The sequence below is a fragment of the Pseudorca crassidens genome, chromosome 7 (genome assembly GCF_039906515.1).
Source record: "Pseudorca crassidens isolate mPseCra1 chromosome 7, mPseCra1.hap1, whole genome shotgun sequence".
Lineage (NCBI taxonomy): Eukaryota > Metazoa > Chordata > Mammalia > Artiodactyla > Delphinidae > Pseudorca > Pseudorca crassidens.
Window position 1 is genome coordinate 36,435,636 of NC_090302.1, and position 21,800 is coordinate 36,457,435.

Here is a 21,800-nt window from a genome sequence, read left to right on the forward strand (position 1 = left end):
CCACACCTCTACATAGAAGTCAGCTATAGGGGTACCTCCAAGGGAAAGCCAGGTTTGTCCAATCTCAGTAAATTTTTTGAATCTGTTTCAATGAACTCAAAATTCCAGAATTTCTTTTCTATTTTTTTATACAATTTATTATTTTATTTTTGGCTGTGTTGGGTCTTCGTTGCTGCGCACGGGCTTTCTCTAGTTGCGGTGGGCAGGGACTACTCTTCGTTGGTGGTGTGTGGGCTTCTCACTGTGGTGGCTTCTCTTGTTGCAGAGCACGGGCTCTAGGCGCGTGGGCTTCAATAGTTGTGGCAGGTGGGCTCAGTAGTTGTGGCTCGAGGGCTCTAGAGCACAGGCTCAGTAGTTGTGGTGCACGGGCTTAGTTGCTCCACGGCATGTGGGATTTTCCCGGACCAGGGCTCGAACCTGTGTCCCCTGCATTGGCAGGCAGATTCTTAACCACTGCACCACAAGGGAAGTCCCCCAGAATTTCTTGTAAAGCATGACCAAAATAATTTTGACTTGGAAAGTGTTGAAGGGGCTCCTTCCTTTATCTTCAGTTCATTCTTGCAGCCAAAGATAAACCTCAGTCATGCTCTCACAGATTGATTCAGAGTAGCACAGCTTCCTAGTATATCCATGAAATTGACTGTGAGAGTTCAATATGAAATGTACCGTCAGGTAAGTGAACAATTAGCAATTTTTTTTAAAGGGGGAGTGAATAAATAGGAACAAGCCTGCATTCTATGTCCCAGGTGTACGATTTGATCCATGAGGGTTCCTTTGTTGAATCAAAATCTGTTGAACCTTGAAAACATTATGGTAAGTGAAAGAAGCCAGATGAAAGGCCACATATGGTATGATTCCATTTATGTGAAATGTTAAAGGCAGATCTGTAGACACAGAAAGTAGATTAGCAGTTGACTAGGCTGACTTAGGAGGGTTGGGGGTGACAGCCAAGGAGTATGGGTTCCTTCTTGGGGTAATGAAAGTATTCTGAAATTGTGATGGGTGCACAATTCTGTGAATATATTGAAAGCCATTGAATTGTATACTTTAAATGGGTGAACTGTATGTGAATTATATCTCAATAAAGCTGTTTTTCAAAAACACAACACAATACCCACCAGAATGTCTATAATTAAGAAGATTAACAATACCATGTGTTGGTGAGAGCATGAAGCAAAGGGAATTCTCATACACTGTTGATGAGAATATAAGTTGGGACAACCGAGTTAGAAAACTGCTTGATAGTATCTACTAAAGCTAAGCATATCCTATAACCCAGTAATTTCTCTCCTAGGTATACACCAAACAGAAATGCATACACAAAAAGTACGTACAAGAATGTTCACAGCAGACTCTAATAGCCCCAAACTGGAAACAACCCAAATTTTTACCAACTACTGAATTGATAAATTATGGTTGATTTTTGCAGTGGTTTTTAAAACAGCAGAGAGAATAAAGTACAAATACACAGAGCAACATGGATGAATCTCAACGAATATATTGAATAAGACACAAAAGAATACATACTGATCATTCCAATTATTGAAATTTCAAAGTCAATCAAAATGGGTCTATGCCATGAGAAGGCCTGACAGTGGTTATCCTTGGCAGCAGTGGTAGTGACTGAAAGGAGCAGAGGGCACAAGGGGCATCTGGGCTGTTAGGAATTTTCTGTTTGTTAATCTATGTGCTTCTTTGCACAGTGGTTCTATTTGAGAAATTAATTGTAATCTGTGCTTACGATTTGTTCAGTTTTCTGTATATATCATTTTATGAACTTTATTTTAAAAATAAATGGTAGGTCCCACTCTGTGACCCTTTGGTAGAAGCACAGGTATACAATGCACGTGGACAAATGAATTTTTATCTTTTTTTTTTTTTTTTTTTTTGCCACATGGCTTGCAGGATCTTAGTTCCTCGACCAGGGATTGAACCAGGGCCCACCTAACTGCTGGACCACCGCCAGGGAACTCCAAATTTTTGTCATATTAAATGAACCATACCAGGTACATCAATACCCCCAATGTTGCATCACATAAAACTTAAGCTCCCCAAATTAAACACTTCCCCATCCCAAAACATCTGTGTTTTGAATTTGCTTTTTAAGTTAAACAGAAAGTGTGAGAGCATCAACAATATTTCCAGAATATTGCCTCCATGCTAATAAAAGGTAAGTATTTAAGCATGACATCTACACCAGGGGGCACTGTTGTACAAAACCAGGTTCCAAATAAAAGCCTTTTAATGTACAGGTCAGGACTGATGTGGTTATAAACATCCAAAATCTGTTTTAATGTTGCTTTTATTTACAGAAAGCATACATTAAAAAAAATCTGTTTCCCCGAATAGTACAGGATCACTACAGCTAAAAGACTCCTTTCTTCAAGTGCCTTTGGCTGTTACAGTCCTCTTCTCACTCCCATCTTCCTGTTTCTCTCTTGAGTTTCTTCTCTCTCCTGTCTCTCTGAGTTTCTTTGGCCTGCAGCTTTAATATCAGGGCTCCCTAGGACACGTCCCTCACCCTCTGGTTTTCTCATTCCGCACCCTTTCTCTTGAGTGACCGCATCCTGTCCTACTGATTCAACTGATCAGTCCTCATGACCCAGAGATTCACATCTCCGGTCCCAGCTTCTCTCCAGAGTTTCTGCCTACTGAACATTTCCTCCTGAACTTCCGCCTCCCCGTTCCGAACAGCCCACAGGCACTCAAACTCAGTGCATCCAAATGTGAACTTATCAGATTTCCCCCAAACTTGTTTCTCCTCCTGCATTCTCTGTTTCCATTGCTGACCCCACCACCCACCCAAATAACGCAGCCAGAAACAGGGAAGTCGTCCCTGACTCATCCATCTTGTGCCTCTGTGATATCTAATCAGTCTCCCCTTTGTCTCCTCCCCTTCCTCCACATCCCCCTAGTTCAGTTTCCATCATCTGCCTTTACAAGCTCTTGCTTCCAGCTATGCACCCCACCCCCTCATATTCAGACCTCTCCACAGCCTCCAAAACGAGTCCTTCAAAGTATTAATCTGGCTCCCTTCACCCCCATCCCCACCCATAGCCTCAAACCCTTAAAAGGCTCTCATTGCCTGCAGGACACAGTCCAAGCTTACAGCAGGAGCCCCTCTCCAACAAAAGCCCCATTTCGGTCTGCTGCTGACTGTGGTCCCAGCCTCAATGCTCAAGACCCCTTTGCCTTGTAACTTACCCTCTAACAGTATCAATCTGCTGAAGGTTCCCCAGACACGTCGTATTCTTTCTTTCTTTATATTTTCTCAAGCATACCCCTCTGCCCGGAAGGCCTCTTCCTCCCTTGCTCTCTACTCGAATGACTCAACTCAGGTATCACCAGAAGAACTTTCCTGGTACTGTAAGTCAGGTCAGGTGCTTTAACTCCTTCTGTAACAGCCTGGGATGAGCCATTTCTCTTCCCCAGGGTGTTGTCAGCACTTGTGGGGTTTGTTCGCTAGCCTCTGAGCATCTTGAGTCTGCACTGAGGCATGTCTTTACCTCTAGGGCCTAGCACAGAATCTGGCGCAGGGTAAAGGTTCAAGAAATGTTTCCTGAGTGAAGGAATGGAGAATGGCTCCCCAGCTTGAATGGTTAGGTAGGTGGCTGGTGGGAACAATCACCCAAGGGATGAATCTGCACGAGGAGCAGTTTTGACAAAAGTGAGGACGGGAGACGAGAGCGTGAAGGATGGGGGCCTGGCCTTTTAGACTCCCGGTGAAGTGCACACGCAAGGGCAGATGTCCAATGGGCAACTGGATGACCAGGTTTGGAGCTCTGGAGAGAAGCCTGGGCCATTGGGTTTTGGAAGCGTTCAATTGTGTCAGCTAAGAAGACAAGGCTGACTTCAGAGGCCTCAGGAGGGAGTCTCCTCAGGGCTGGCCGAGAGGTGGGGGACCAACCCTCCCTTCCTCATGAGCTAGAGCATGCTGACCTGGGCCAGGCTCCTGGTGGCTCTGAATAGTGGAAGATAAACAGACACTCCTTTACTCAAACATGCTAGGGAGAGGCTGCCCCAGCTGTCAGTGACTCTCCCAGTTCTGAGAGAACCGCACTTCCTGGATTCGCATGTGGGGTGAATTGGTTCAGGTCAACATTGACTCAGGCAGGTGAGAGCCTCGCCCCTCATACTGGCCTCACTCACTAGTAGACCCCGATCAGGAGCAAGCCCTGGCCTGGGCACCGAACACAGATGCCATCGGTTCTTTGACCACCTAGGGTCCAGCAGGGCCGATTCTCCAGAGAGGGCCTTGCTTGCCCCCCAGGGGATGGAGTGTTATGATCCTTCCCGGGAATCCACCACCCAAACTCAACCTGGATCCAAAGGCCATGCTGGAGGAAATGCCCCAGAATTTCTTCACGACACAACGTGGCAGAGAACTCTGAGGTCCCAAGTGACTATTTCATCACGGGCTCTCATCCACTTTGTGAATTGCACAATAAACAGCCACAGGGGCTGCTTGGACCAAATGCCCACAGAGTGAAAAAGTAAGCAACCAGCAGAAGTTGTGGGTTCCAAGCTCCTTTCTCAGCAACCCGCTAGCCGAAAGGTGTGATCCCTTTTGCTGGTCTGCAGAGAAAATACTGCTTCTGGGGTATCTGCTCAGGTCACCATGGCCTTACTTAGCTGACACCCATCCAAAGGGAGGCCAGGGGAGCGGCCATTTCGGATAACGTCATTCACCCCCTGTGTCGGGGTGTGCCTTCCCAGGATTTGGGGAGGAAGAAAAGGACAGTGACTTACTGGCCTCTTCTCCTGCCTCAAGGCCTGGAGAAGCAGAGAACATGTCTGCCGGAGGAGAGAAGAATGAAGCAGAAACACAGAAATGAGCGGAGACAAAAGAGAGTCTTGATGGCTTTTCAGTCCCTGGTTCTTTTCCCACCTGTGTCTCAGCCCTCAGGCTCCACGAGATACCCTTGCATCCTTACGACAAATGTCCAGGGTTTTGACTCGGCTAAGTCCACTCCAACTCACTGAGAATCCTAATCAGTCCTGGAAATGTGCCACTAATTAGCTCTGTGCCCATGGGTAATTTGCTTAACCTCTTTGGGCATCATTTCCTCGTCTGTCAACTGAGGATAATAAGGTTCTTCACAGGATCAAAGGAACTAAATCAGATAATGTAGTGCAAGGGAAAGTGCTGACGATAGTACCACCCACACAGCAGGCTCATGACTGATGACTTTCCCATCGACTCCTTCCCTAAGAGATCAAAGGCCCCACAAAGATCTGGAGAGAAGACTCCAGAGTCATTCACATATTGGTGATGGGTGGTTGAAACCCAGAATTGGATGAAAAATCAGTTCTTTTTCCCCCTAAAAGAGGACTAGAGCATTGAGTGTCTTCTGAAACTGAAGAGGCAGCATCTTTCTCTGTACTATGTTCTTAGGATGGCAGATCTAGATGCTTGCCTAAAGGATATTTTTCATTACCTACCATTCCCTCATTTTTCCTTAAAATCCCCACCAACCTCCCCATGCAGCACACGTTCTCAGGAGGAAATGGACTTCAGTCCTGGCTCCAGGTGGGCCCTGGGTAGTTAAAGCCAGTGAGGACATTCCATTCCTCTGGGCACAGTCAGGGCTTTGAGGGGCAAGTTATGGTGAATCTCCAGCTCTTCTTTGGAATGTTGGTTCAGAAATGCCCTCTGTCCCCCTGGATGTAAACATGGATGTATGTGTCCCTTCTGGCTACCCAGAGTCATCCAACAGGGATTAGCCTCAGGATGAAGCTGACCCCGTGAAGGCAAAGGAGATTTGTAAAGAAATGGGACCAAAGTTCACTTTCATCTGACTTCTGGCCATGTGAGCCAGCAAAGCCCCTGTTCAATTTGGCTTTTCTGTAACTGGCAAAATAGGATCATAACTGATAGAACCGTGAAAACATCTTCTGGGGTTCATGATTTCAAAAAGATAACCATAAACAGTGCCAGTGTTTAAACAGAAGCAGCACTAGTATTTGAGATGAAGGACAATTTATGCAAATTTCTCCCCAAACATCAGAGTTCTCAACCAAAGTTTTTACCCCAAGGAAATTCCTCTAATCACCTGGATTTAGCTATTACTCATATGTCAATAATGATCAGATTTGTGTCTCTCCTGAGCCTCAGATTGGATGTCCCCTTGGCAGCTCAGAAAGAAGAGAGGTGCTGAAGTTGAAAGGCCTGGGCTGTTGATCAGGTCATCCTTCCAGAAGTTAGCCCTCTCAAATTGCAGTTGTCAGCAGCAGTAATCCTGAATTTCTGACCTTGTGTTAAAACCACATAGGGGTACAGAAATAGTTGCATATGGAGGCCCATGCCTGCCACGGTTACTTCAGCATAAATATTTAATAACCAGAAAGGCTAAGCGTGAGAGAGGTCAAGAGAAAGACAACCTGTAGTCAAGCTGTTTTATAAAAGAAACTGTGTTACAAGTCAGGGCATTAGTTTTTTGCTGCATAACAAATTATTCCAAAACTTAACAGGTTAAAATAATAAACATGTATTATGTCACACAGTTTCTGAGGCTCAGGAATCTAGCAGCGGCTTAGCTGGTTCTGGCTCAAGGTGTGATTTAAGTGATTCACACTTCAAGGTGTGAATGAAGATGTGATTAATCTGTCAGCAGGGGCTGCAGTCTCTGGAGACTCGACTGGGGCTGAAAGGTCTGCATCCAAGCTCATTTATGTGGTTGTTGGCAGCCCTCAGTCCCTCACTTATGGCCTCTCCATAGGGCTGCTTCACATGGTAGCTTGCTTCCCACAAAGCAAATGATCCAAGAAAGAGAACTCAGGTCTTTCATAACCTGGTAAGCTTATAACCTCATCTTGGAAGTGACATGACATCTCTTTTGCCATATTCTATTGGTCACACAGACCAGCCCTGGCACAGTGTGGGAGGGGACTACTCAAAGGTGTGGCTACGGGGAGGCAGGGATCAGCAGGGGCCTTCTTGGAGGCAGCACATTTCAAGATGTCCCGAGAGGCATAGGAGAACATCTCTAGGGGCACAGGAGAATAATTGTGCATCTCCTGGAGGTCTGGCACCAAAGTCCTAAGCAGCTAACTGCAAAGGAGAAATGTTCTTGATGTCTCCCAATTTATCCCTCTTGAATTAAATACTGAATAATTATGTTACATCACCTTTTCCACCAAAACTTTTACATAAATGAGATGCTCTCATAAACCCCGTGGCATACATTGGGTATGTCCAGTGCTAAGCTTCTCCCAGTTTGAGAAGCAGGGCAGGGGGACCTCTTCCAGGGCTGGTGGGATGGTCTGGGGAAGCCAAAATGACAACTGTTTAGAAGAATCAGCAGCTAAATTAAAAGCCTGCCTGTGGTAGCTCGTAAGCATATGTACACATACACACACATACCCTCTTTCCGTCTCTGTTTCAGCTGAGACCCCAAAGGCTGAGAGTACATGATAGAGGCTTAATTCTCCTGCATCCCAAGAGAGGAGCCAGACCACATATGCAGGACATGCTAAGATGTCCTGAAACCAGCCTTGCTGACATTAATGCTCACCCCATCCAGCCCACAAGGGACAGAGGGCTGGAGAGTTACTGGAGTGCTGAGGCTTCCTGTCCCCTCTCCCCACACTCCCCACAGGGAGGGAGAGATGCTTCCCCTTTACCTAAAGTAATGTGAGAGGAACCTTCAGGGAACAACTAGAGGGCTTACATGTGCCCTCTGGACTTTGGGGGACAGAGGGGACAGGGTCTGATGCCTGGCTGAGAAGTGTAGCAGGGCTGCGTGGAGAGGCTGGGCAGGGCTGCACTGGCAGGAGCTGCCTTACCACTGACAGTGCTGGACAGCAAGCTTGAGAGTGAGCTCCCTGCATTTGAATTTCTAGAAGGATAGAACCCTGAACATTAGCAGCGACTCTCTCTGCAGAGCGGAGTGGAATTAGGGGTCAAAAGGTGTGGAAAGAAACTCTGATGTTTTAATCCAAATACTTCTACATTGCCCAAAATAAACATGTTTATATGTTACCATAAAAGGAGAAAATAAAGGAATTTTTAAAAAGTACATACAGGGCTTCCCTGGTGGCGCAGTGGTTGAGAATCTGCCTGCCAATGCAGGGAACACGGGTTCGAGCCCTGGTCTGGGAAGATCCCACATGCCGCGGAGCAACTGGGCCCGTGGGCCACGACTACTGAGCCTGCGCAGCTGGAGCCTGTGCTCTGCAACAAGAGAGGCCGCGACAGTGAGAGGCCTGCGCACCGCGATGAAGAGTGGCCCCCACTCGCCGCAACTAGAGAAAGCCCTCGCACAGAAACAAAGACCCAACACAGCCATAAATTAATTAATTAATTATTTTAAAAAAGTGACTGATTCACTTAGGATTAGACCAAAAAAAAAAAGTACATACAATGAACACATAACAATAAATGGTTTGCTCAAGGGGTAGTACTGAGAAACATTATTTCCAGTGATTTCAGATTTTCATTATGTTGAATTGTTTTACAATAAACACGTTTTATTTTTAGAAGCAGAAAAATATCCAGAGATAGCACTGAATGAATGAATGAAAGCTACCAGAAAGACCAGCTTTGCATCCGTCTTCTCTCTCATTTAAATGCAGAACTCTGACTAGTTGGGTAGGATGGCAGCTGGCCAGTCCCGATCTCTGCTGTGGGGCAGCAGGTGTCAGGCCCAGAGAACTCCTCTTTTCTCTGGCTGCCCACACCGAGGAGGGGGCTTTCAGCCAGCACTGGGAACGGGTCTGTGCTCCTGACCAGCCACCGTGGGGACACCAGCACCTTGAGAGTCCTGGCTGTCTCTGGCTGGGACTCTGCCACCTGCCAGACCTCGCTGCTCCCTCAGTTCTCCCCGTGTGAGCCTGGCTCCCCAGAACCGCACCCACCTGCCCCCTTGCCCCTCCTCCCTCTTCCTCTTCCACTGATCTTCAACCATGGTTAACCTTCTGACAGGGAAGCCGAGGCACCCTGGGACGAGAGTCACCCAAGGTTCAAGCAGGGAGTGAGAGGCAGGGCTGCCAGCTGCCAGCAGAGCCTCTCCCATCTGGTCCGCATCCCTCCCTGTTGGCTCATGGCCACACCCTTCCCTCCTCCAGGACTGACTTGGGTTAATGGGGTGGCCCCAGAGTCAACGTGTCCTTGACACATGGCCAGACTCCTCAATAGCCTTCTTAATGAAACGTGGAAGCTGCAAAGTTCAAGTGGGTGTTTAGTATTGAGCTTTGGCTCATACACTCAGTGATCAAATAGCAATAGACTCATCGAACAAAGACCATAAAGTTCATCTCAGCCTTCTTAAGGAAAAGATGTTTGGAGTCTGGAAGTTTTTCAGTAGGCTGGGCAGGTGTTAGAAGCAGCCTGGGAGTTTTGAGCAGACAGCTGCTGAGTCTGTGAGGGGTACCCAAAGGCTATGGGCTCTGAGCCTCTGCTGGTTCAGCTCTAACTTATGAGCTTGGATTCGGCTATACAGCGTGTTGGGGGACGGCAGCGGGGAGTATCGGCCATGATCTTCCCTTTCTGCATGTCTCCGGGGACCTCCACCCATTCTGCTCCCGACATCTCCATCCTGTTCTCAGGCCTTCAATCAACTTTTGAGGGCAAAAGACATGAGCAGCAAAGGGCTTTGTGTCTTCTGAAAAGGATGTTGAAACGGAACTCAACATATATCTTGTGTTTTCAGAACCTCCCTTTGCTGGCTGCTGTTCTGAGCTCTTGACCTTTCCGTGTGCTCTGACTCACCCCTCTGGCAGGCCGGCGAAGCCTATGGACCTCGTCTCACATTGCTGATTCTAATGTAAAATAACCACAAAGGGCTATAGAGGGAACCGAGCATATGAGAATATAGTTATTAGAATATAAACAAATTTGTGATGTGGAAAAAATGCTAGTTTACTAATGCATTAAATGACACGATCTAGCAATAGGTCTAATTACGGCTGTGCTTTTGAAAAAGTGATGGATGTAAGTGATATTTCAGGGCCTCTGGGACAACCAGAGTATGATGGTGAAAGCATCTGTGATTCTAGTTGTGACAAAGTCACAGGTTCTCTGAAGCATGTGGTTTGTTACCCACATGCTTAACTGAAGGGCAATGTAAATTGCAGTTAGAAGTTAATGAAAATCAGGGTGTAATTTTTTCCTTGCTAAGGAAAAACAGACCCTCTCGGTTCTATCTGTGGGCATCTGACTGTGAGCCCCCGAGTCAAGGCTTGTGCAGTGGGCTCTTTGCCTGGTAGTGCTGGCCTGGGTCTTGCAGCCTGGCTCACCCTTTATTTTCACCTCTTTCTCTCTCTCTCTCTCTCTCTCTCTCTCTCTCTCTCACCCTCACCCTCTCACCTCCTTTGGCCTCTTCTAAGTGCTATTCATGCAGGGCTAAATGTTACATTTTCCGATTAAGATTGACTTGGCAAGAGGCAGGAATTATGTGTAACTTCCCCGAGCTTTCCGTGAGTGTCAGACTCCAAACCCAGGTCTGTCAGTGTCCAAAATAATGTTCTTCCCACTAGGCCTGGGGCTCTTCCCCCCAGAAGAGCAATGCCTGTCCCTGGCTGTAGAAAGTGTTCATCTAAACAAAGAGTGGGGCCTGTGATAGGGGGATTTTCAAGCTGCCAGTGCACCTTGGGCAGCCGAGCGCTCCCTTGGCCTTGCCTGTCTGTTCTTCAAGCGCTCTGGCCTGGCACACCCCAACATGTGCGGGTTTCAAAATGTCATTTGGCAAAGATTTAAAAATAATGCTCCCCCCATCGTCGGCACTGCCAAAACTGGAGAAAAGGATCCAACCCCAAACCTCTCCCTCCAGAGGCCAGACTTGCCTATGTTTATTGTCTCCGTGTACTGCAAACATTAATCAGACAGCCTCTTTGACCAGACACAGGGAAAATAAAGGTCACACTATCTCCTGCACACAGAGCTCTGAGGCTGAACAAAGGCAGACCCACAAAGGCAGACGTCTGCTTCTGCTCTCTTTGCCTCAGATTTAAAAACCTGTTCATTAGACCTCTTTCTGGATGGCTCACCTGGCCCCCATCAACACCCTTGTCACCCTGCTCTAGTCCACTGAGGGATCCAGACGGCCAGCTCAGGTCCATTCGTGCATCTATTCACCCATTCACCAAATGCTCCTTGAATATGAAGGTATGTGTGTATCCTGGCACTATGGGGATGAAACCAATCTCAGCTCACAATCATTGGATTAAATTCTCTTTTAAGAAGGTCTTAAAGCCATGTTCTTGTGGTGCATTTTTATTTTTTCTAGAAACACTTTTAAAAAGAAGATAGCTTGTATCAGAAAGCAATTTATACATAACCTATACATTATGGGTGATTGTTATTTTATTTTATTTTTTTTTAACTTATTTTATTTATTTTTATTTTTGGCTGCATTGGGTCTTTGTTGCTGCGCGCGAGCTTTCTCTAGTTGTGGTGAGTGGGGGCTACTCTTCGTTGCAGGGCGCGGGCTTCTCATTGCGGTGGCTTCTCTTGTTTCGGGGGCTCTAGGCGTGCGGGCTTCAGTAGTTGTGGCACACTGTCTCAGTAGTTGTGGCTCACGGGCTCTAGAGTGCAGGCTCAGTAGTTGTGGCACACAGGCTTTGTTGCTCCGTGGCATGAGGGATCTTCCCAGACCAGGGCTCAAACCCGTGTTCCCTGCATTGGCAGGCGGATTCTTAACCACGGCGCCACCAGGGAAGCCCTGGCTGGTTGTTATAAATACAAAACAGACAGAGCTTTAGTTCTGATCTGAAGGACTAGAGGGTAGAAATCTGGCCTCCCTCCCCTGGCAGCCAGTGCTCTCTAGGCCACCACAGGGACAGTCCCATGTAAACCCTTGGCTCCAGGAGTTTGTGTCTGGCTTAGCCTTATACCACCACCCTCACAGGAAGCATGCCCCTGCTTCAGCCATCCTTTGAGGCCCAGTGGAGCCTTTCCTGTCCACACTGAAGTGACGCCCTCTCCTCTGCATGGACATACTGTTGCCTACGCTTTTTATTGGATGATGGTCTTGTGATTTTTATGACATTTCTTGCATTCTTGCCTTGCATGCATTTAACGTTGCTAAGTTATTTAATTCAGCTGTGCCTAGGTCTTCTCTCCAGGTTCTGAAGGTGCTTCTTTATAATATTTTTTACATCTGGACCCTTTTTTCAGTTAGCCCAAGCCCTTGTCACTTCATCCCTGAGTATAACCATTTATTTAGCATCAAGTGCCTACTTGATGCCAGGCCTTGTTCTTTTTTCTCTGCTTTATTGAGGTATTATTAACAAATAAAATTGTAAGGTATTTAAAATGTGCACATGATGATTTGTATATGTCTACATTGTGAAAGTACTCCAACCATTGAACTAATAAACACATCCATCACCTCATGTATTTACCAGTTTGTTTGTTTTTCTTGGTGAGAACACAAGTTCTTACTTTTTCAGCAAATTGCAGTTATACGAAACAGTATTATCAGTATAGTCCCCACGTCACATATTAGATCCTCAGGGCTTATTCATCTTATCTCTGACAGTTTGTATACCAGCCTCCATACTGTTTTCCATAATGGATGTAACAATTTTCATTCCCACTAATAGTGCAAAAGGGTTCCCTTTTCTACACATCCTCACCAGCATTTATTTCTTGTCATTTTCATAAGAGCCATTCCAACAGGTGTGAGGTGATATCTCACTGTGGTTTTGATTTGCATTTCCCTGATGATTAGTGATGTTGTGCACCTTCTCATATATTTGTTGGCCATTTGTATGTCTTCTTTGGAGAAATGTCTATTCAAGTCCTTTGCCCATTTAAAAAAAAATATTTATTTATTTGGCTGCGCTGGGTCTTAGCTGCGTCATGCAGGATCTTCGTTGCCGCACACGGGATCTTTAGTTGCAGCATGCGAACTCTTAGTTGTGGCATGTGGGATCTAACTCCCTGATCGGGGATCGAACCCAGGCCCCCTGCACTGGGAGCGTGGAGTCTTAGCCACTGGAGCACCAGGGAAGTCCCCCTTTTGCCCATTTTTAAATGGGGTTATTTGGGAGTTTTTTGCTATTGAATTGTATAACTTTCTTGTATATTTGAGGTATTACCACAGATATGTGGTTTGCAAATATTTTCTCTCATTCCATAGGTTGCCTTTTCATTTTGTTTTTTTAACTTTTTTTTTTTTAATTTATTATTTTTTGGCTGCGTTTGGTCTTCATTGCTGTGCGCGAGCTTTCTCTAGTTGCGATGAGCGGGGGCAACTCTTTGTTGCAGTGTGTGGGCTTCTCATTGTGGTGGCTTCTCTTTGTTGTGGAGCACAGGCTCCAGGCACATGGGCTGCAGTAGTTGTGGCCCGTGGACTCAGTAGTTGTGGCTTGCGGGCTCTAGAGTGCAGGCTCAGTAGTTGTGGCGCACGGGCTTAGTTGCTCCATGGCATATGGGGTCTTCAGGGACCAGGGCTCGAACCTGTGTCCCCTGCACTGGCAGGCAGATTCTTTTTTTGTTGTTTTTTGTTTTGCGGTACGCGGGCCTCTCACTGTTGTGTCCTCTCCTGTTGCGGAGCACAGGCTCCGAACGTGCAGGCTCAGCAGCCATGGCTCACGGGCCCAGCCGCTCTGCGGCATGTGGGATCCTCCTGGACTGGGGCACGAACCCATGTCCCCTGCATTGGCAGGCAGACTCTCAACCACTGTGCCACCAGGGAACCCCTGGCAGGCAGATTCTTAACCACTGCACCACCAGGGAAGTCCCTACCTTTTCATTTTGTTGATGGTTTCCTTTCCTTTGCAGAAGCTTCTCAGCTTGATGTAGTGCTGCTTGTTTATTTTTGCTTTTGTTGCCTTTTCTTTTGGTGTCAACTCCCAAAAAAATCATCTCAAGACCAGTGTTAAGGAGCTTAGTCCCTATATTTTCTTCCAGAGGTTTTACAGTTTCAGGTCAAGTCTTTAACCCATTTTGAGTTATTTTTTGTGTATTTTGTAAGACAGTGGTCCAATTTCATTCTTTTGCATGTGGCAGGCTAGTTTTCCCAACACCCTTTATTGAAGAAACTATCCTTTCCCCATTATATGTTCTTGGCTCCTTTGTCAAAAAGTAATTGACCATATATGCATGGGTTTATTTCTGACCTCTCTAGTTTGTTCCATTGGTCTATGTCCATTTTCATGTCAATACCATACTGTTTTGATTACTATAGCTTTGTAATATAGTTTGAAATCAGGGTGCAGGATGCCTCCAGCTTTGTTCTTCCTCAAGATTGCTTTGGTTATTTGGAGTCTTTTCTTGTTCCATACAAATTTTAGAATTTTTTTTTCTGTGAAAATTCCATTGGAATCTCTAGAGGGATTACATTGAACCTATAGATAGTTTGGGGTAGCCCACTTAAAAACTGCTTCTTTGGGCTTCCCTGGTGGCACAGTGGTTAAGAGTCCACCTGCCGATGCAGGGGACATGGGTTCGTGCCCCGGTCTGGGAAGATCCCACATGCCGCGGAGCGGCTGGGCCTGTGAGCCATGGCCACTGAGCCTGCGGGTCCGGAGCCTGTGCTCCGCAACGGGAGAGGCCACCACAGTGAGAGGCCCGTGTACCGCAAAAAAAAAAAAAACAAAAAAACAAAAAAACCTGCTTCTTTGTTTGCTATTGTCCTGGGGGCCTCGTGGATGCAAGCCCTCTTGGCTCTCAGAGCTGGGTGATCTGGGGGACTGTCCTTCGGGTGGCAGCCCTAAAAATTGGGGTGTGGACAAACTCCTTCTAGGGAGGTACTGATGACAATGTTATGGTTGGAGCAACTGGTTGGAGAAGGCAGGGGAAGCGCCCACCAGCTTTCCTAAACTCCAGACTCTGGACTCTAGGAAGGATCGTAGCCAGCCCCTCGTTGTGGGCTAAATTAGAACCCAGACCCTCAGGCAGCAGCTTGTAAAGTAAGCAATCAAACCTCTTTCATGGAAAGCCTAGGAGGTGGGCGTTTTTTTGAGCTCCCTCTGTGCTGAGCCCTGTGCAGGGATAGCTGCGGGGAACGCTCAGGCACGGATAAGGAACGGTTCGTTTGTTTGCTATAGTACTGTGGGTCTTGTGGACACCGGCCCCATTGTCTTTCAGAGCTAGGTGTTTTGCGGGCCTGTCCCTCAGGTGGGAGTCTTAAAAGTTGGGGGGCTAGACACCTTGTTTTTAACCCAGTGAGACCCATTTTGGACTTCTGACTTCCAGAACTCTGAAATATGTGAGTTAAATAATAAGTATGTGTTGTTTTAAGCCACTAAGTTGGTGGTAATTTGTTGCAGCAGCCATAGGAAAATAACATAGAGAAGTGAAGGGGCGTCATGGAGACAACTTGGAGTGGTGGCATGGTGACAGTCTGGAGAGTGCCTACCCAACTCACAACTCCTGTTCAGTGCCAGCCAATATTTCTTAGAGGGAATAAAGGTTCAGAGTTGTCAAATTTTTCAATTTTCCAAATAAGGTGAAAATACAGATTTCTATGTGGAAAAAAAAAGTTGGGCGGCTAGATGTGTGGTGCAAACCATTCACTCCTCATAAGCAGTGAAATCACCTCCTTTCAAAACTAAGGAAATAGAAAGGTTGTGGAAGTGAATTGCTCAAGGTAACAAAACTTGCCATCAGTAATATTCCTTCCTTCCAACCTAGGACTTGCAATAGGAAAAAATTAACTATATGTGTGAATTTTATAAGGCGAGACAAATTGACTGTCAAGTTACTACTCTGAATTACACCCAGAAAACAAATATGCCCAGTATGGTTTATGCCGGAAAGATCCTGGTGCTGTAGGAGGTGTCACATCTATGCAAACATTACACTTCAGAGCAAACAGAGGCCTGAAATTGCAAAAAAGAAGCTCAAAAGTTTTGGTGGTTTAAAAGAAAAGTCCCACATACCATGAGGAAAAAATCTGCTTTTTGATGAGGAGTTATTTACTGAAAGCCAGGGCAGGATTTAACCATTCATTTATTCTTTAATTTGTTCATTCATTCAGCAAATGTTCCCTAAACATCCCTTGAGGAGCTTACTTCAGCCATGGGTCAGAAGAGTAACCAGTAAATAAAATCTATGTGAGACAGAATGAACTAACTGGACGAGGCTCCAGTATAGAATTAGGAGAGCATCCAAAAGGAATAATAATAACTAATCTTCCTGGGCACTGACTACGTTCCAGGCGTCTTCTTATTTTCTTTTTTTTTTAAATTGTAAATCGTGTTTTTAAAATTTATTTATTTACTTAATTTATTTTTGGCTGCGTCAGGTCTTAGTTGAGGCATGCTGGATCTTCGTTGAGGCATGTGGGATCTTTTGTTGCGACGTGTAGGCTCTTCGTTGTGGTGTGCGGGCTTATCTCTAGTTGTGGCGTGCAGGTTTTCTCTTCTCTAGTTGTGGCGCGCAGGCTCCAGAGTGTGTGGCCTCTGTAGTTTGCAGCACGCAGCCTCTCTAGTTGAGGCACGCAAGCTCAGTATTTGTGGTGTGCGGGCTTATTTGTCCCGCGACATGTGGGATCTTAATTCCCTGACAAGGGATCGAACCTGCGTCCCCTGCATTGTAAGGTGGATTCTTTACCACTGGACCACAAGGGAAGTCCCCAGGTGTCTTCTAAGTGTATTCGTTTATTTAATCTTCACAAAAACCCTGAGGTGAGCAGTAGTATTCTCCCCAAATTTACCTTAGAAAATTCAGGCACAGAATAGTTTCGTCACTCACCAAAGGTCACAAAACTAAGTGGATTCAGGCCACCTGGCTCCACAGCTTTCATCGTTCATGGTCTCACTCCAGCTGCTGAGAGGACAAGGCAAGTGATGAGGTCACATCTAGGGGATCAGGGAAGGCTTCGTGGAAGAGACGGTATTTTAGTTAAGCCCTGAAGGTGAAGGGAAAGAGCATTCCAGGTTGAGAGAGGAGATACAGAGATGCTAAAAAAAAAAAAAAAGAAATGTATTGGGAGTAAGCATCCGGCTGGCAGGAGTAGGTAGACAACGTGGATGGGGAAGGTAAGGTCTCTGATAAGTTTGCATGTTATTCTGAAGGCGCTGGGAAGTCAGAGTTTTTCTGAGCAGGGAAGTTCTCTATTTTAACACCTTCTGTCTATCCCTTCAATCAATATTTGTTTAACATCTAATTAAACACCTGTTTGGACACCTAATATTGGGTGCTGGTAGAGGGGGATCGTTTCTGCTATCAAATAAGTATACCTTAATTGATGACAGAAGAAATCACTTTTAAAAATTGTATACAAAGCTGGGACGAAGTGAGAGAGTTGCATTGACATATATACACTACCAAATGGAAAATAGCTAGTGGGAAGCAGCCGCATAGCACAGGGAGGTCAGCTCGGTGCTTTGTGACCACCTAGAGGGGTGGGATAGGGAGGGTGGGAGGGAGACGCAAGAGGGAAGAGATATGGGAATGTATGTATATGTATAGCTGACTCACTTTGTTATACAGCAGAAACTAACACACCATTTTAAAGCAATTATACTCCAATAAAGATGTTAAAAAAAATTGTAGACAAGTTAAAAAATATGACACAAAAGGTGTTCCAAGGCAGTACATGCTAAATTGTTCAACAAACCATTTTGTGAAATTTGGCAAATTTCAGGGTCTGTTATTTTGTATGTGTGTGTGTTTTTGAGAAACATTTCTTCCTTTTTTTTAGTATTTATTTATTTATTTACTTGGCTGCATTGGGTCTTAGTTGTGGCACATGGAATCTTTCGTTGCAGCACGCAGGCGTCTCTCTAGTTGTGGCACGCAGGGTCTAGAATTTACAGGCTCAGTAGTTGCCACACATAGGCGCTCTCGTCGTGGCGCACACGGGATCTAGAGTGCATGGGCTCCAGAGCTTGTGGGCTCAGTAGTTGTGGCGCTCAGGCTCAGTTGCCCCACGGCCTGTGGGATCTTAGTTCCCTGACCTGGGATTGAACCCGTGTCCCCTGCATTGGAGGGCAGATGCTTTTTTTAAAATTTTATTTATGTATTTTATTTTTGGCTGCGTTGGGTCTTCGTTGCTGCATGCAGGCTTTCTCTAGTTCTGGTGAGCGGGGGCTACCTTCATTGCGGTGCGCAGGCTTCTCATTGCAGTGGCTTCTCTTGTTGCTGAGCACGGGCTCTAGACATGTGGGCTTCAGTAGTTGTGGTGTGTGGGCTCAGTAGTTGTGGCTCACAGGCTCTAGAGCACAGGCTCAGTAGTTGTGGCGCACTGGCTTAGTTGCTCCGCGGCATGTGGGATCTTCCCAGACCAGGGCTCGAACCCGTGTCCCCTGCATTGGCAGGTGGATTCTTAACCACTGAGCCACCAGGGAAATCCCTCAGGGTCTGTTAATTATCTCTCGGGCTTGGGTTGAGGGTTTGCAAGGGTAAAGTTGGAGAGCAGTCTGGGAAGCCAGTTGGAGCAGTTTGTGGTGCTACATATATAGCTAGCCCTTGAGCTACAGAACACAGGAACAAAATGGTTAATGTCGGAACCGGCTGCCTCAGCACCCTCACCCTAATCCACATCATGGCTCAGGGAGAGGAGAATTCCTGTAATCAGAGACTGAGAGGGAGGCACTGGCTGTAACAGGGGCCTGGTCCCACGATTCAGGGTGAGAAAATTCCAAAGCCTCCCTCCTAGATCAGTCTAATTGTACAGGTATCACTGGGGAAAACTGTCCAAGATTTGGAAATGGACAAGAGAGATTACTAGGTTTCCTTTCAGTGGAATGCTTATTGTTGCCTGCTGGAATCTCTTGTCATTTTCTGATTCTACAGGTTTATGCAAATTGATTTCTTATTGGCCAGGCTATTTTCCATCTCTGGAGGAGTTGAAGTAAATTTGTAAAAAAGTTTATAGTAATGCAAAAGGTTCTTGTCCTTAGCAATGCAAGTGAATTTTGTCTGGTGAAGATACAATTGATTTTTCCTCTGTAGAAAAGGTAACCCCAAACATATTTTATTGCATGAGAATATTAACCAGTTTTGCGTGTATTAGCAAAACCATTTTATCTTTTGTCATTGCCTCTCTGTTTCTCAAATTCTCCTTTGAAACAGTCTTAACATCTTACTGGTGTCTTCATTAATTAATGGGTACCAGTGTGATACCCACTAACTAATCTTTGACTCATTCATTTTATAACTGTGTAACCATTATATTTTTACATTTTAAAAAATCATACTTTAACACTGTTAACTCCTGCAGGTTTTCCAGCATCTAGGTTAATCAGAAGAAAGGAATTGCCACAATTTCCATTACTGAGCCAAAAGTAGTTTCCAGAAATTCTAACTGTGGTGCTCGTTGGCAATTCTTTGAGAATCCTAAATGGAGTTCTCAAACAGATGCTTTATGAGAATTTAGAAAGAAAAAGGAAAAAAACATTTACTATTATATTGCCAATTACTGTGCTAGGTGATTTACATATATTATCTCAACCCTTGGGAAATTTTTGAAATAGGTATTATTGTCCTAATTTTTTTTTTTTTTTTTTGTGGTACGCGAGCCTCTCACTGTTGTGGCCTCTCCCGTCGCAGAGCACAGGCTCTGGACGCGCAGGCTCAGCGGCCATGGCTCACGGGCCTAGCCGCTCTGCGGCATGTGGGATCTTCCCGGACCAGGGCACGAACCCGTGTCCCCTGTATCAGCAGGCGGACTCTCAACCACTGTGCCACCAGGGAAGCCCTATTGTCCTAATTTTGCAGGTGAGTAAACAGGAAATATTTGATTAAGTATGGTAGCACCCATCTGCAGATCAAGTCACGTAAGTGGAAAATTACAGTAATGGTTCATGAACCCTGGCAGTTAAAAGGGCACATGGTAAATAAGGGTATAAAATTCAATAAAGATGTGAGTGAAAGGATAACCAGCAAGACTAAAGTCCTAAACAAGAAAAACTGGTGCCAGTGCTTGGGCCGGAGCTCTTAATTACATGGGTACAGCTTGAAGCCTTCTTCAGATATCCTGTTTCTTTAGACCTCATTTAACAACAGACCTGCCCACACACCCACCCTCTGCCATCTGTCCTCCTTCCTGAGAAGAGAGAGTGAATTTAGGGACCACTTCAGCTCCTGCCTTCCTACATCACTCTCAAAGGGATGTGTTGTCCACTCCCACAAGGCAGCCCCACTGACCATGGGGCTGATGGCAATGAAGCAGCTTCTTAGAAAGATTGGATCCACAGATCCACTGCGTCTGTGATACTTTCTCTCTGAATAAGATCTGATGCAAAATGGCATAATGCTAAAATTTTAAACCTGGGTTGTCATATTCTTCTCTAATTGCCTCTTATATTTCATACAAAATAAGTTTATCATTAAGAAGAAAAGGAGAATCTGGAGGGAAAGAGGTTTAACTTATTTGTTTTGATTTTGAGCCATGCTCTAACAGCAGAAACAGAGGCAGAGGGAGAGCAGGGACGGTGCCAGGTGCGCTTAACAAGCCCTGGGGATCTGGTGCTGCCCCCGCTGCTCCCAGACCACTGGCTCTTCTCATCCGTGTCTGGCCTGCTGGTCAACAGCCCTTTTTGTCTTCTACTTGACAGATGCCTCCTGCTTTTGGACACCGTCTCTTAGGAAGTACAGGACAGCTCCTGGAGGTCCTTCAAGAATAAGATCTGCTGCTTTAGGCCACAAGAGTCTCTTCAGGCCTCATCTCCTCCTCTGGCTCTCGGGTCCCGACTGCAGGTCTCCCTCCACTCTACCATCCGTCTCTTCTATTCCTCCCCTCTGTGTCTGCATGCTTTATTTTATATTCTCATAAATGTGTCCCCCATCTCACACACACAGACACACACACACGCACACATACACAGCCCAGACCAGTGTGTTAGGGGTTCTGCAACTTATTTACAAGTATTTGTTGGTAAAAACCACAGCCTGGGGCTTCCTGCCCAGTTATGCCTGATGCTAACTCGTCCCCTCTGCCTCTGGAAGCTGCTGCTGTAATCGTAAACGGGTAGGTGGGAGCCACCTGTTTCTACTTCCTCATCACATTCCGGTGCGTCTGCCCAAGGAGTTTGAACGAGCTTGGGCTTCTCCAGCAGCACTTGAGCGCAGTTCTGGGAAAGCAGCCTTCGTTCCTCCCCGGGGCGCCTATTTCCTGAACAGTGGAGAGCTCTCTGCCAGCTGCATTCAGAACCCGCTGATGTTTAAAACAGGTATCGCCATTGCCTGATAAAAGGAGCATCTATCTGTAAGGGCCTCTGGGTCTGTGCAGCGTGGGTGGTTGAGGGAGCCTGAAGCAGCAGCAGGGAGGGGGCCCTGCTCACCCGCCGTCCCTGGAGCACTTCCCGGGGCCTCTATTTTCCCGTCACCATTACCGGAGGAGGCTCAGGTCACCCTGACACAGTGTGGTGCCTCAGGAGCCCTGCCTTCTCCCTGGGCTCCATCCACAGGTGTTAAAGGTGAGAGGTTGACTTCACCCTCACCTGGCGCCCATGTTGCCTTCTCGTCCATAGTCTATGATGATAAGCTGTGACTGATGCCCCTCTGACCCAGGCGCCCAGGTCTGCACTCGGCCCTGGCAACTCACCAGTTGGCTCCCTGTTAACAGCGGGCAGGACGGCAGGCCTGTCGCGCCCTGTTCTTTAGGAATCTCCTCGTTCTTCTGGGCCGCCTGACTCCCGGGCTCACGTTACGCTTCCTTTCTGAAACCCTGAGCTGTTCCCACCGGACTTCCCAGAAGCCTGGTCATGAGGCTTTGGCCATTTCTATTTTTAGTTCTGGGCTCCAAGAAGGAAGGAGGACAGCCAAGCACGGCAGCCTTTCTCTCGTGGAGGCCGAGGGCCTGACGCAGGGCGGAAGGGCAGGGGGCACAGACGGGGCTGCTGCAGGGGTGGACGAGGGTGGGGAGACAGGAGGGCCCTTGTCCTGTGGGAAGGAGGAGATGGGT

The 21,800-nt window shown here is 46.5% G+C and overlaps 1 long non-coding RNA gene across 1 annotated transcript in view; it reads right to left on the minus strand.

The window, feature by feature from the left end:
* The window catches only part of LOC137227690 (uncharacterized), a 35,102-nt gene extending 13,525 nt beyond the window's left edge, over positions 1-21,577 (minus strand). The window contains exons 1-2 of the long non-coding RNA XR_010944960.1: positions 21,441-21,577; positions 16,643-16,799 (exon numbers count right to left, since the gene is read on the minus strand). This is a non-coding gene — a long non-coding RNA (uncharacterized lncRNA). The remainder of the gene's footprint in view (positions 1-16,642; positions 16,800-21,440) is intronic.
* Between the last annotated feature and the right edge of the window lie 223 nt (positions 21,578-21,800).